Genomic DNA, 16089 nt, shown 5'->3' on the forward strand with positions numbered 1-16089 from the left:
AATTGGGGATGAGAAGCACAGACATTCAGCCCATTACACCTTCAATATTCTAATATCAATTCCTTGTGACTTTTGAACTCTGAAACTATTCTTCTCCAAATCTTTGAAGTATGATGTTCTATGATGTTCTTGTTGAAAAATATCCGATTTGCATATGTTCAACTATGACAGTTTTTTACATTATGGTTTGTATCTTGGGGGTTCAAAGAAATCCTTGCCTACATGCCAGGTTGTGAAGATGATCTGTCATTTTCTTCCAATACCCTGGTATTTTAACTTTCACATTTAAGTTTTTAATTCAACTGCCCATGTTCTTTCCCACTATCCCAGACTGACTCCACAAAGACAAATATTCCTATTACAGTAGACTATTTTCTAAAAAGAGAGAGTACAACTTCCTAAAGGGTACTAACACATTAGAAAGATTTAGAGAAAACAAATAGCAATAACAACAACAACAAAACAATGTTGTTTGTTGCACTTTTTGTCCTTAATATCCTGTAGTACCTCTAGTGAATTCTTCCATCATGACTGCATTTACTGAGTAACACAAAAAATTCCTCCACTAGACTTACTTAGTCTTTAAGGTGGAGACATCTAGTATGATGTCTAAAATATGATAGACACTTACTGAACATTAGTTTTATAATCAGGAAAAAGAAAATATTCTCTCAATTCTAAAAGGTATAAGGTTAATAATCTTCTCTGCCTCAGAAAATATTGAAGACAATTAACGGAAAATTTAAAAAAAAAAAGAGGAAGATCAAGTATTAAAAAGTCAAGGAATTAGTGTTTAAAAAGATTTTGTTATCTCAGATTATAACGCCAAAGCAGCCAACTTTAAAGCTGGAACTTTAAAGAACCAGGACAATACTAAGACGTAAAAGACCATAAAAGTAGAGCCTCTTTGGTTTTGGTGGTTAGCTATAAATGCAGAGCCCACCATTTAAGTGATGTCTGATCTTAGGTAGATGCCTAAGAGTTATCTCTCTCTCCCCAGATTTTTTACTGGTTAAATGAAGAGAGTAATAGTAGCCACCTTATGGGAGTTCTGTGGCAATTAAAATAGTTAAACACTTGGATCCATGCCTGGGCACATGTTATTCAATCAGTTATTATTAGTTATTGTAAGTTTTTGCAATTCATGAAAAAGTTACATTGAATAATCTTTTTTACTCATTCATTTCTCTTTTATTACAGGTAGAGTTGGGAGAACCAGTGGTAAGTTCCCTTTCCATGTCTCTACTCCAGGGTCATTTCACTTTTTAGCTGTTGTGTGCTTTTGCTGAGTCTACTTGCATCTATGTCCAGTGTTGTTAAAATTAATTTTATTAAATCTCCTTTTACCTTTTCCCTCTCATAATCAAAGCTTGCTAATTAGTAAGAAATTTTAATTTTAAAACTGTAAACAAACTGCAAAACAATGTGTGATTCCTTAATAGGCTTTAATAAATGCTAAGGAACCCTTAGTATTATAAGGAAATTGGAGATTAAAATAACTGAAAGAAGCATAATAGTTTAATCTACAAATTAAATTATACTCTCTTATGTCTGTTTATAGTTTAGGAACTGCTGAGAGATTTACCCTTAAGCTGTTTCTATGTTTCAACACAAAAGATTTCTGGAGAAATAAGTGCATGAAGATTTTTTTGATTTCTCTGGCAATTTTACTTCTGTGGAAAATTTGAAAATAGCATGTTAGTATTTCCTATTGTGTATTAACTTCCCATTAGTGAGGATTTTTAGATATTACTGACAGTTTGCTGAAAAAATTATAAAATAGCTAAGAGGATGTACTCCTCAAAACGAGCAAGAACAACTTTCAAATAAATAAATAAATAAATAAAGTAGACTGGAGTCTATATAGAAAAGAGCCAACATTTGAGGAAAAAGAGAAAGAACATTTGAGAAGCCAGAAATAAGTGACAGAAATAAAAAATGAATATGAGTTGGTCAAAGATAAAAATAGGTGATTAGGGAAAATAACAGGTTCCCTTTCAAAAAAGAGTCTTAGTCATAAACGTCTCACATAGCAGGGATATCACAAAGAGGCCACTACAGCAGGTAGTGATGAAATGAGAATATCACCATAGTTTTCTCCAATCTTGACACCAATTATGGCACACAGCTCATAAAGAACTTTTTGGCCAGGACTTAGAGCTATAAAATAACCATGGCAGAAGTGTTTGTACTGTTTGTGTATCATTTCATAAGATTCCTGTTGGAAGATTAAAAAGAGGAAAATGTGTTGCTCAATAATAAGTTAACAAATAATTGTTTAAATTTTTTAAACAAATAAGCTGTTTAAAGAGTAGAAAATAAAAGTAGATGGGGTAATAAAATAGAAACAACAAAGTTAAACAAATTCAAACTGACTTTAATCATCTTACCGTGGATAAAAAATCAAATAGGAGTACTACCCCCAGCCTTATATATACATGCCAAGTGGGTGGTACTAATAAAAGAAAACAATTAAAATTTTAGCAAAAGATCACCTGAACTCAGATTTTGTGATAAATAAGGGAGACACAGTTAAAAGTTATCAGATATGTGAACTTTGGGAAAGCCGACTTCAAAATCATGCAGCATCAGAATCATTAACAATGTTAACAGCTCTGAAGTGATACACCTTTAAATATGGTTTCCCCTTCTCCACATTAATATATATATATATATATATATATATATATATATATATACACCTTAAAAGAATACAAAATGTCTAAACAACTGTTGGTCAGAAACCTATCAGATTTGGTAGATAATGAGCAGGATATATATCCAGGAAGTCAGTCAATATCTAACTCCTATCTAAACTCAGAAAGGAAAAATATTCAGAAAGATTTTATAAATAAAAAGATCTCCAAAATCTTCAGAATTTAATCTTCCTCTGATCCTCAATATGGAGCTGGAGTGAATGGGACAGGAAAGTGTGTGAGGCCTAATTAAGAAGGACGTAATAGAATATGACGTAAGTCTTAGTTTTATAAAAATTATATAAAAACACAATTAGAGGTTTATTTTTAAAAATCTCCCTCAATTTTATTGATAATTGGCAAATATAATTGTATATACTTAAAATGTATAACATGATGATTTGATATACATATACATTGTGAATGATTACCAAGACTGTAAATGATTACCAAGATCAAGATAATTAACATGTCCACACTTAACCTCACACTTAACTCTTTTTGTGTGTGATAAGAATGTTTAAAATCTTATTTCACTCCACATAATCTCCTCCCGTCCCATTCATGTTGACAAAAAAGTTGGGTATTCATCCTTTCTGATGAATACATAATATTCCATTGTATATATGGCCCATATCTTTTTTTATTCATTTATCTGTTGAAGAGTGTCTTGGCTCTTTCCACATTTTGGCAATTGTGGCCATTCCTACTATGAACATTGGGGTACAGATGGCCCTTCTTTTCACTATATCTGTATCTTTGGGGTAAATACGCAGTAGTGCAATTGCAGGGTCATAGGCAAGCTCTATTTTTAATTTCTTAAGGAATCTCCACATTGTTTTCCAAAGTGGCTGTACCAAATTGCATTCCCACCAACAGTGTCAGAGGTTTCCCCTTCCTCCACATCCTCTCCAACACTTGTTGTTTCCTATCCTGTTAATTTTGGCCATTCTAACTGGTGTAAGGTGGTATCTCAGTGTGGTTTTGATTTGAATTTCCCTGGTGGCTAGTGATGATGAACATTTTTTCATGTGTCTGTTGGCATTGGTATGTCTTCTTTGGAGAAGTGTCTGTTCATGTCTTCTGCCCATTTTTTGACATGATTATCTATTTTTGGGAGGTTGAGTTTGAGTTCTTTATAGATCTTGGATATCATTTGAGTAAAATAAGTCAAGTAGAGAGTCAATCATCATATGGTTTCACTTGTGGAGCACAAGGAATAGAATGGAAGACATTAGGAGAAGGAAAGGGTAAGTGAATTGGGGGAAAACAGAGAGGGACAGGAAGCATGAGAGACTGTGGACCCTGAGAAACAAACTGAGGGTTTTGGAGAGAAAGGGGGTGGGAGGACGGGTGAGCCTGGTGGTGGTTTTTAAGGAGGACACATGTTGCATGGAGCTGTGGGTGTGGTGCATAAACAATGACTCTTGGAACACTGAAAAAATAAAATAAAACAACAAAAAAAAGGATGTTTAAAATCTAATCTTACCAACTTTCAAAGTATTCAATATCAAAATCGTATCATTAACTGTAGTCATCACCATGTGGTACATTATATCCTCAGAACTTATTTTTCTTATAACTGAAAGCTTGTACACTTTGACCTACATCTCTCCATTTTTCCCTCTCTCCAGTCCCAGCAACCATGATTCTATTCATTATTTCTAAAAATAGACTCTTTTTTATTTCTTTTAGATTTCACATGTAAGTGATAGCATGTAGAATTTGTCTCATTCTGTCTGGCTGATTTCACTTAGCATAATGCCCATGTTGTCAAAAATAGCAGGTTTTCCTTTCTTTTTATGGCTGAATAACATTCCATTGTATACATATACATTTTCTTTACCATTCATCTGTCAAAGTACATTTAAGTTGTTCTGTATCTTGGCTATTACGAATAATTCTACATTGGACATTGGAATGCAGACATGTCTTTAAGATTCTGGTTTCATCTTTTTCACATATATATCCAGAAGTGGGGGGGGGAGTTGCTGAATCACATGGTAGTTCTAGTTTCAATTTTTGAGGAAGTACCACACTGTTTTCCATAATGATGGTGCCAATTTACATTCCTAACAGTGCATGAGTTTCCTTTTCTCTACCTGGAAGCTTACAGGAAGAACATATGGAATTAGATGACCAGCTTGTAAGTAAACCAGACCTCAAAGAAAAGCATATGGGCTTCACCATGATGTCAGAGAAGCAGAATATAAGCAATGCTTATTTAGTATACAAGGGGCAGAATTAAGGTAAGATATACAGAAGGAGGCCAAGAGTAGGGGGGAAATATAGATAAACTAAATATTCTAGGAAGTAGTGAATATCACTTCCAGACCTGAAAACAAAATAAGGGCAGTGACTGTGGAGGTGAGAGGGACCTATTTTCAAAAGATTTACTGACTAGCTTAACTTGAAGGATTGTTGAAACTGGAGGACATAAGTAGAAGAACATGTCTATATAAACTGACTGGTATTCTGGCTTTTAATACAGAATGAAGGAGCTCTAATCTGTTCGTAAAAAGATTGAGTCAGTAATTTTACCAAGAATCCTAAAATTTGATATCTAGAATTTCATTGTCATGGTTAAAATTCCTTAACCTAGCAGTACAACCATCTACCCCTTTTCTGGTGTATCTATTAACTTCATGGTCCTCTCACATTATTCCCTGACTGGTAAAAGATCCACTGTTTCCCTTTCCCTTGAAAGTTCAGTGAACATACTAAATCAGATGAAGGTGGATGACTCAGGCAATACTCCCAATTCTCAAGACAGATATCCACATTACAAAGGAATACTAATCTCCACTTTGGACACCCTTTCATATGGCTACTTTTGGATTATTTATGTCCCTAAGCATCACACTTCTGAGACACTAACCTTCTAGGTTTATCACTGCAGCACCAGTTATGACTTTGCTAATGTCTTCAGTTTCATGACCACTCTAATTACTCCACTGTTGTTTAACATTCTTGGGGCTTCAGTTCCTTTCTCTCCCAATTAAGTTACATGAATAGTCCCTTTACAACTTATAGGAGAAAATCTTCAATACCCCTGACCCATTGTTCTTACATCATAAGAGATTGACAAAATTACCTCATGGACCAATGCAAGCATCTCCTCTGCACATTTACAAATGAATTGCAGTGTTTTGCTAGAAAATATCCTATAACCACACACAGCAATAACACAATTTAATTCATGCATAAACTCTAACCTCAGATGAATACTAGAAGTTGTATCACAATTATTCTATATTTCCTTAATCAACTTGCTCTCCCATTATCTATAGAAGATTTCAAAAACAAAGTCATGCTAAAAAACAAACAAACAAACAAACAAACAAAAAACCTTATACCAATGCCATACTCTTGGTAATTCTGGGCCTCATACTGCAGAAAAATTTTAAAACATCAGATATTATCCCTAAGTTTCTACCACCAAATAATCTGCAAGTGAAATACATTTATTTCTTTCTTCCAATTACAAGGATAGAAATAGTCTACCTCTCAAAAATCAACTCCTTCACTGTTTTTTTAATTAATTAATTTATTTTTTTCAGTGTAACTGTATTCATTGTTTGTGCACCACACCCAGTGCTCCATGCAATCCGTGCCCTCTCTGATACCCACCACCTGGTTCCCCCAGCCTCCCAACCCTTGCCCCTTCAAAACCCTCAGATTGTTTTTCAGAGTCCATAGTCTCTCATGGTTCACCTCCGCTTCCAATTTCCCTCAACTCATGATTCTTTATATGGAAAACCCAAAAGACTCCACCCCCAAACTACTAGAGCTCATACAACAATTCAGCAACGTGGCAGGATACAAAGTCAATGTACAGAAATCAGTGGCTTTCTTATACACTAACAATGAAAATACAGAAAGGGAAATTAGAGAATCAATTCTATTTACTATAACACCAAGAACCATAAGATACCTGGGAATAAACCTAACCAAAGACGTAAAGGATCTGTACTCGAGGAACTACAGAACACTCATGAAAGAAACTGAAGAAGACACAAAAAGATGGAAGACAATTCCATGCTCTTGGATCGGAATAATAAACATTGTTAAAATGTCTATATTGCCTAGAGCAATCTATACTTTTGATGCCATTCCTATCAAAATTCCACTGGTATCCTTCAAAGAGCTGGAGCAAATAATCCAAAAATTTGTATGGAATCAGAAGAGACCCCGAATCACTAAAGAAATGTTGAAAAACAAAAATAAAACTGGGGGCGTCATGTTACCTGATTCCAAGCTTTACTACAAAGCTGCGATCACCAAGACAGCATGGTACTGGCATAAAAATAGACACATAGACCAGTGGAACAGAGTAGAGAGCCCAGATATGGATCCTCATCTCTATGGTCAAATAATCTTTGACAAAGCAGGAAAAAATATACTGTGGAAAAAAGTCTCTTCCATAAATGGTGCTAGGATAATTGGACAGCTATATGTAGAAGAATGAAACTCGACCATTCTCTTACACTGTACACAAAGATAAACTTGAAATGGATAAAAGACCTCAGTGTGAGACAGGAATCCATCAGAACCCTAAAGGAGAATATGGGCAGTAACCTCTTTGATATCAGCCACAGCAACTTCTTTCAAGATATATCTCCAAAGGCAAAGGAAACAAAAAGTGAAGATGAACTTTTGGGACTTCATCAAGATCAAAGGCTTTTGCACAGCAAAGGAAACAATCAACAAAACAAAGAGGTAACCCATGGAATGGGAGAATATATTTGCAAATGACAGTATAGACAAAAGGTTGATATCCAGGATCTATAATGAACTCCTCAAACTCAACACACACAAAACAGGCAATCATATCAAAAAATGGGCAGAACATATAAACAGACACTTCTCCAATGAAGATGCACAGATGGCTATCAGACATATGAAAAAATGTTCATCATCACTAGCCCTCAGGGAGATTCAAATTAAAACCACATTGAGATATCACCTTATACCAGTTAGAATGGCCAAAATAGCAAGACAGGAAACAACATGTGTTGGAGGGGATGTGGAGAAAGGGGAACCCTCTTCCACTGTTGGTGGGAATGCAAGTTGGTGCAGCCACTTTGGAGAGCAGTGTGGAGATTCCTCAAGAAATTAAAAGTAGAGCTTCCCTAGGACACTGCAATTGCACTCCTGGGTATTTACCCCAAGGATACAGATGTAGTGAAAAGAAGGGCCATCTGTACCCCAATGTTTATAGCAGCAATGGCCACGGTCGCCAGTCTGTGGAAAGAACCAAGATGCCCTTCAATGGACGAATGGATAAGGAAGATGTGGTCCATATACAGTATGGAGTATTATGCCTCCATCAGAAAGAATGAATACCCAACTTCACTGGGTTCTATATCCCACGCCATTTTGCCCACTTAGAGGACATGCTGACTTGAAATGTCACCTTTCTATATCTTCAAATTCTCCCTCCTGTTGGATTCAATCCATTCACATTTAAATATGTCAACATCATTATACAAATTTTTTACATTTTTCTATGACCTATCCATCTCCTCCAACCCAGTCATGCCCTTTCTCCTCTACATCATTGCTAAACTTCATCAATTGCCCTTACTCCTTACCTCTACTATTTCAACATTCACTTCTCTGCCTACCACCAAGTGACTTCCATCTCCACTTACCACACAAAGCCAATGTGATCCATCCTTAGTAAATCCATTTCATGTTTTTTATTGTTCATTTCCCCTCAAAATAATCTCATTTGGGATCCACTCCTTGTTTCTTAAAGCACTCTTTCCCCCCTGACACCACATTGGACTCTCCTTTGTTTTCCCTCCCACCTCTCTTGTTCTGTATCAATCTCACTGTTACTCATATTCTCTTCCACTTTCTCAAGTGCTTTGGTTCCTCAGAACTCTCTCATAAGACTGTTTACTTCCCCAGTTTCCTGAGCAACCTCTTCCACACCTGTAACTCCAATGTTCATTGCAATTATCTATAGCTCCAGTGCATTTATAACTACAAGCCTCTAGTCCACATTGTTATCTTTCATTGAGCATCGATTTAGGACTCATTACATAACAGGCACAGTGATATTACCAAGTGAAACAAAGATGATACCTGTCCTCATGGAACTTCTTACAATTTTATGGGGGTAGGGTGACAGTGACCAAAGAAAGAAAGCAATAAATTTATAGTCAGCATTATTATAACTGAAGTTATGTACTACAGCATGGTGCTAAGTCTGAGATTTATATGGGAGGCCAAAGTTTATCTTCTAAAACCTTACAAATATCAATTTACCTTTTTTTTCTTCTACAATGTTAACCTTCATAATGAGCAGTTTTGGAAGTTCCTAAGAGTCTACCAGAACTAATTAACTAAAACAACATATACCACACAACAAATAAAATTATTTTTACAGTAAAATAGCAGAGGAATTTATACAGAGGAGGAAAGTCCAGGTTAAAGAAATAAAAGTAGAAAGTGATGAAAAAGATCTAAAGTTTAAATGTAATAATATTCTACCATGAAATATTTCATTTTCTCTTTCATGACTCCACAGAGTTCGTCCATAATGAAAGAACATGAGACTTCCAAGATGCATCAAGTCTTAAAATGACCTTTTACTCATTGTGGTCTCATCTCTTCTGAAAATTCCTTGATTTCTCTTTATGGGATCATTCTCTGCAAATTGCAAGAATAACAGTTTTGTTCTGATTTACAAACTTCCATTAAATTCTTTGTTATAGTTTTCCATAAAGATAAAATTCATTTATTTATTTCCTTATTTATCTTTTTTAAAAGACCTACACTGCCCATCATTAGGTTCTTTTTACAAATCTGCAGAGGGTCTGAGCCACTTTTAATAACAACTTCCATTATTAGTTTCAACTGAGAAAAACCTCAACAATCATATTTCTCATTACTTCTCACTGTCATGATGACCAAATGATGCAAAATAATTATATTTTAAGATAAGTGTTATTCTACTTGTAATTTAAAATTTCTGCCAATACTAAAACAGAACCCAATATGATATTTATAGATAGGCAAAGATTTAGATCCAACAAGCAAGAGAGAAGGGAAATTAAATTATCTAACTTCTTGTAAGGGCCCCAAATAGTATACATTCACTTCAACAAGAAAATATATATTGAAATGGTCTCCTTGAAGACAACTCACTCTTCTCTAAATTAACAGAGCAAGTTTTTTCTATGAACCTAAGAGGAATACCAGCAAAATAAATAATTAGAATCAAAGCAACATATTAGGAAAAAGTGTTTAGGATGACAGGGCAATACTATTGTAATTCAACAAAGCACTCTTTGGTTCTATACAAAATTTCCCATGTTGGGGAGAGGTTCCCACATCAAGCAAGTAAGTCTCTGAACACCAGTAGGATGTCCTACAATTCAACTCAATTCTGACACTATCTTCCCTGAGATAGTATCAGATAACACAAATAAAAGGTTAGTCCCACAAGACTGCTTCCACTCAAATGCCAGTCAAAAGTCCAGGTTGTTATCTGTACATCTTAAGAATGTCCTACAAATGGGAAGTTTCCACAAACCCTCCCTTAGATTCAACTAATTTGTTTGACAGGCTCAGATAACTCAGAAAACCTGTTTACTCACCAGATTACTGGTTTACTACAAAGAATATTAGAGGATTCAAAGCAAAAAGCAGATAAAGAAGTAGGTTGAAGTTCCAAACAAAAGAGCATCTGTCCTCCTGGAGCTTGGAGCCCAGTATGAAGACATGTGGAAACATTCTGGTTTCCCAACCTGAAAAGCTCTCCAAATAAACTCTGTTTGAGCTTTTATGAATGCTTCATTATAAAGACATGATTGACTAAATCATTGGCCACTGGTGATAGATTCAACCTCAACCCCTCCACAGAAATCAAGGAGTGGACCAAAACTTCGTTTGAAAGTTTCTATTCAAGGTTGGTTCCTCTGGCAACCAGCCATTATCTTTTGGAGTTTTCCAAAAGTCAATTCATTAGCTTAAGCCCAGTTACGTTGGAATGGGGATTACTGTGAACACCAAGACACCCATTTCATTATTATGGTTCTGAAGTGTTTTCAGGAACTGAGGACAAGAGAGATAATAAATTCATACTTATACATAAAATAATAAATAATAATATAACAGAAGATGCTTTTATTGCTCTTAGAGCTCAAGAGGGCTTTAGGGAGCCAGGAGACTGATGAGCTAGGAGGTGGGGATGAAGAACAAATTTACATATATATTTTTTGAGACATAACTGGCATATAACATTTGATTAGTTTTAGATGTACAACATAGTGATTTGGTATGTGTGTATTTTGTGAAATTATCACTGCAATAAGTCTTGTTAACATTTGTCACCATAGATAGTTACATTTTTTTCTTGTGATCTGAAATTTTGCAATCTACTTTCTTAGCAACTTGCAAATACGTAATAGAGTATTAAAATTTTTTAAAGATTTTTACATTTTTATTTATTGAGAGAGAGTGAGCAAATGAGAGAGAGAACATGAGCATAGAGGGCATAGAGAGAGAGGAAAAAGCAGACACCCTGGTGAGCAGAGAGCCCACTATGAGGCTTGATTCCAGGACCCTGAGATCATTACCTGAACTGACGGCAGATGCTTCCTGACTGAGCCATCCAAGCACCCCAAGATAGAGCATTATTAAGTTAAATATTAACTTAAGTTGCCATTTGTACATTACATTCACATGAAATATTTTTAACTGGAAGTTTGTACCTTTTGACTTCCTTCATCAATTTTATCCACCCTACCATTCCCATCTCTGGCCACCACCAATCTGTTCTCTGTATGGATGAACCTGTTTTTTAGTAGTTGTTTGCTGTTTTTTTTTTTTTTTTTGATTCCATATATAAGTGAATTCACACAATATTTGTCTTTCTCTGTCTGCCTTATTTCATTTAGCATAATACCCTCCAGGTCCATTCTTGTCATATATATGGTTTTTTAATGAATCTCAGCAGGATAGATGCATACTCATTTTATTATTAACAAAGGTCAAAGAACATGTATAGTTAATTTACACTACAGAAATTTGAAAGAATAAATAATTGGTGAAATATTAAAGCTTAGTACTCATTTACAAATGAAATATAAATATCCAGATTTATTAGTTAACAAAATTGTATGAGAATTGATAAAAACGACAAATGTTAGTAAAGAAACAATGTGCATGGGTATTCCCTGAGGAAAGATAAGTGAGTCTAAATAAATAAATTATATGTTTGAGCTCATGATATAAAAGTTTTTATTTCCCCCCCAAAATAAGGCAAAATAATTAGTTTGTAGTAATATATTTATAACTAAGTTGCATAATATTATTACTACCGAGGAAGAGTCCAGAGGCCTAAATGTGGTAAATAGTTTAATATACTAATGTAATATGTTAAAATAATTTCCAACAAATGTTCCCCTAATTAATATTTTTTCTAAACTAACCAATAAATTTTCTATATTTAAGTTGTTGAATCTACAAAACTAAATAAAATTCTGTAATTGATTCTTTAAAATTTTTTTTATTTACATATAATGAATTATTAGGGGTACAGGTCTGTGAGACACCAGGTTTACACACTTCACAGCACTCACCATAGCACATACCCTCCCTAATGTCCATAACACCACCACTCTCTCTCAACCCCCCTTCCCCTGGCAACCCTCCATTTGTTTTGTGAGATTAAAGTCTCTTATGGTTTGTCTCCCTCCTGATCCCATCCTATTTCATTTATTTTTTTTCCTACCTCAAACCCGCCACCATATCAGGGAGATCATATGATAGCTGTCTTTCTCTGATTGACTTATTTCGCTAAGCATAGTACCCTCTAATTCCATCCACGTTGTCACAAATGGCAAGATTTCATTTCTTTTGATGGCTGTATAGTATTTCATTGTATAGGTATACCTCATCTTCTATATCCATTCATCTGTGATGGACATCTAGGTTCTTTCCATAGTTTGGCTATTGTGGACATAACTGCTCTAAACATTCAGGTGCACATGCCCCCTTTGGATCACTACATTTATATCTTTAGGGTAAATACCCAGTAGTGTGATTGCTGTGTCAAAGGGTAGCTCTATATTAAACTTTCTGAGGAACTTCCATACTGTTCTCCAGAGTGGCTGTACCAGCTTGCATTCCCACCAACAGTGTAGGAGGGTTCCCCTTTCTCGGCATCCTTGCCACCATCTGTCATTTCCTGATGTGTTCATTTTAGCAATCCTGACTGGTGTGAGGTGGTATCTCATTGTGGTTTTGATTTGTATTTCCCTGATGCCGAGTGATGTGGAGCACGTTTTCATGTGTCTGTTGGCCATCTGGATGTCTTATTTGCAGAAATGTCTGTTCATCGGGATGCCTGGGTGGCTCAGTTGGTTAAGCAGCTGCCTTCAGCTCAGGTCATTATCCCAGCATCCTGGGATCGAGTCCCACATCAGGCTCCTTGCTCGGCAGGGAGCCTGCTTCTCCCTCTGCCTCTGCCTGCCATTCTGTCTGCCTGTGCTCACTCTCCCCCCCCTTCTCTCTGACAAATAAATAAATAAAATCTTTACCAAAAAAAATGTCTGTTTATGTCCTCTGCCCATTTCTTGATTGGATTATTTGTTCTTTGGGTGTTGAGTTTGATAAGTTCTTTATAGATTTTGGATACTAGCCCTTTATCTGATATGTTGTTTGCAAATATCTTCAACAAACAACAATTTCAACAATTTGTTGCAAATATCAACAACAAACAGCTGTTGACTGTTTCCTTTGCTGTGCAAAATTTTTGATCTTGATGAAGTCCCAATAGTTCATTTTTGCCCTTGCTTCCCTTGCCTTTGGTGATGTTCCTAGGAAGAAGTTACTATGGCTGAGGTGGATGAGGTTGCTGCCTGCCTTCTCCTTAAGGATTTTGATGGATTCCTTTCTCACATTGAGGTCCTTCATCCATTTTGAGCCTATTTTCATGTGTGGTATAAGGAAATGGTCCAGTTTCATTCTTCTTCATGTGGCTGTCCAATTTCCCCAACACCATTTGTTGAAGAGACTGTCTTTTTTCCATTGGACATTCTTTCCTGCTTTGTCGAAGATGCATTCACCATAGAGTTGAGGCTCTATTTCTGGGCTCTTTATTCTGTTCCATTGATCTACATGTCTGTTTCTGTGCGAGTATCATACTGTCTTGATGATGACAGCTTTGTAATAGAGCTTGAAGTCTGGAATTGTGATGCCACCAACTTCGCCTTTCTTTTACAATATTCCTCTGGCTAATTGAGGTCTTTTCTGGTTCCATAAATTTTAGGATTATTACTTCCATTTCTTTGAAAAAATGGATGGTATTTTAATAAGGATTAGATTAAATGTGTAGATTGTGTTAGGTAGCATAGACATTTTCACAGTATTTTTTCTTCCAATCCATGAGCATGGGACATTTTTTCATTTCTTTGTGGCTTTCTCAATTTCTTTCATGAGTACTTTATAGTTTTCTGAGTACAGATGCTTTGTTTCTTTGATTAAATTTATTCCTAGGTAGCTTATTGTTTTGTGTGCAATTATAAATGGGATTAACTCCTTCATTTCTCTTTCTTCTGTGTTGTTTGTGGTGTAAAGTAATGCAACTGATTTCTGTGCATTGATTTTATATCTTGACGTTTTACTGAATTCCTCTACAAGTTCCAGCAAATTTGTAGGGGAGTCTTTTGGGCTTTCCACATATAGTATCATATTTTCTGCAAAGAGTGATAGTTTGACTACTTCTTTGCCAATGTGGCTGCCTTTAATTTCTTCTTGTTGTCTGATTGTTGAGGCTAGGACTTCTAGTACTATGTTGAATAGCAATGGTGATAATGGACATCCCTGCCATGTTCCTGACCTTAGTGGAAAAGCACTCGGTTTTTCTCCCTTGAGAATGATATTTGCGGTGGGTTTTTTATAGATGGCTTTGATGATACTGAGGTATGTACCCTATATCCCTACACTTTGCAGAGTTTTGATCAGAAAAAGGGAGCTGTACTTTGTCAAATGCTTTTCCAGCATCTATTGAGAGTATCATATGGTTCTTGTTCTTTCTTTTATTAATGTATTGTATCACATTGATTGATTTATGGATATTGAACCAACCTTGCAACTCTGGAATAAATCCCACTCGGTTGTGGTGAATAATCCTTTTAACGTACTGTTGAATCCTACTGGATAGTATTTTGGTGATAATTTTTGTATCTGTGCTCATCAAGGATATTGGTCTGTAATTCTCTTTTTTGATGGAATCCTTGTTTGGTTTTGGGATCAAGGTGATTCCTTCAATTTCTATTTTTTGGAACGGTTTCAGGAGAATAGAAATTAATTCTTCCTTAAATGTTTGGTAGAATTCCCCTGGGAAGATTTCTGGCCCTGGGATTTCGTTTGTTGGGAGTTTTTTTTCTTTTCTTTTCTTTTTCTTTTTCTTTTTTTTTTTTTTTTTTTTTTTTTGAGAGAGAGAATGGGTGAGCATGAGAAAGAAGATGAGAGGGAGAAGCAGACTCCTCAAGGAGCCAGGAGTCCAATGTGGGACTCGATCCTGGAAGCCTGGGATCATGACCTGAGCTGAAGGCAGTCGTTCAACCAACTGAGCCACCCAGGCACCCTGTTGGGGGATTTTGATGACTTCTTCAATCTTCTTACTGGTTATGGGTCTGTTCAGGTTTTCTGTTTCTTCCTGGTTCAGTTGTGGTAGCTTATACATCTTTAGGAATGCATCCATTTCTTCCAGATTGTCAAATTTGCTGGTGTATATTTGCTCATAATATGTTCTTATAGTTGTTTGTATTTCTTTGGTGTTGGTTGTGATGTCTCTTTTTTTATTCATGATTTTATTTATTTGGGTCCTTTCTCTTTGCTTTTTGATAAGTCTGGCCAGGGTTTTATCAATATTGTTAATTCTTTTAAAGAACCAGCTCCTAGCTTCATTGATTTGTTCTATTGTTATTGGGTTTTTGTTTTTTGTTTTGTTTTGTTTTGTTTCTATTTTATTGATTTCCTTTTTTTTTAAGATTTTATTTATTTATTTGACAGACAGAGATCACAAGCAGGCAGAGAAGCAGGCAGGGTGAGGGGAAGAAGCAGAGAGCCCAATGCAGGGCTTGATCCCAGGACCCTGGGATCATGATCTGAGCTGAAGGCAGAGGCTTTAACTCACTGAGCCACCCAGGCACCCCTATTTTATTGATTTCTTCTCTGATCTTTATGATTTCTCTTCTCCTGCTGGATTTAGGCTTTGTTGTTCTTTTCCCAGCTCCTTTAAGTGTAGGGTTAAGTTGTATATTTGAGACCTTTTTCGTTTCTTGAGAAAGGCTTATATTGCTATATATTTTCCTCTCAGGAGTGCCTTTGCTCTGTCCCACAGATTTTGAACCGTTGTGTTTCCATCTTC

General features: G+C 35.7%; 1 protein-coding gene across 1 annotated transcript in view; it reads left to right on the forward strand.

Annotated features, from left to right (window-relative positions):
• The first annotated feature begins 1206 nt into the window (after positions 1-1206).
• Positions 1207-16089, forward strand: part of LOC131833235 (uncharacterized) — a 67437-nt gene continuing 52554 nt past the window's right edge. Inside the window, exon 1 of the mRNA XM_059176393.1 lies at positions 1207-1221. The gene's annotated coding sequence lies outside the window, so the exon portion shown is untranslated. The remainder of the gene's footprint in view (positions 1222-16089) is intronic.

This window comes from Mustela lutreola, chromosome 6, assembly GCF_030435805.1.
Source record: "Mustela lutreola isolate mMusLut2 chromosome 6, mMusLut2.pri, whole genome shotgun sequence".
Classification (NCBI taxonomy): domain Eukaryota; kingdom Metazoa; phylum Chordata; class Mammalia; order Carnivora; family Mustelidae; genus Mustela; species Mustela lutreola.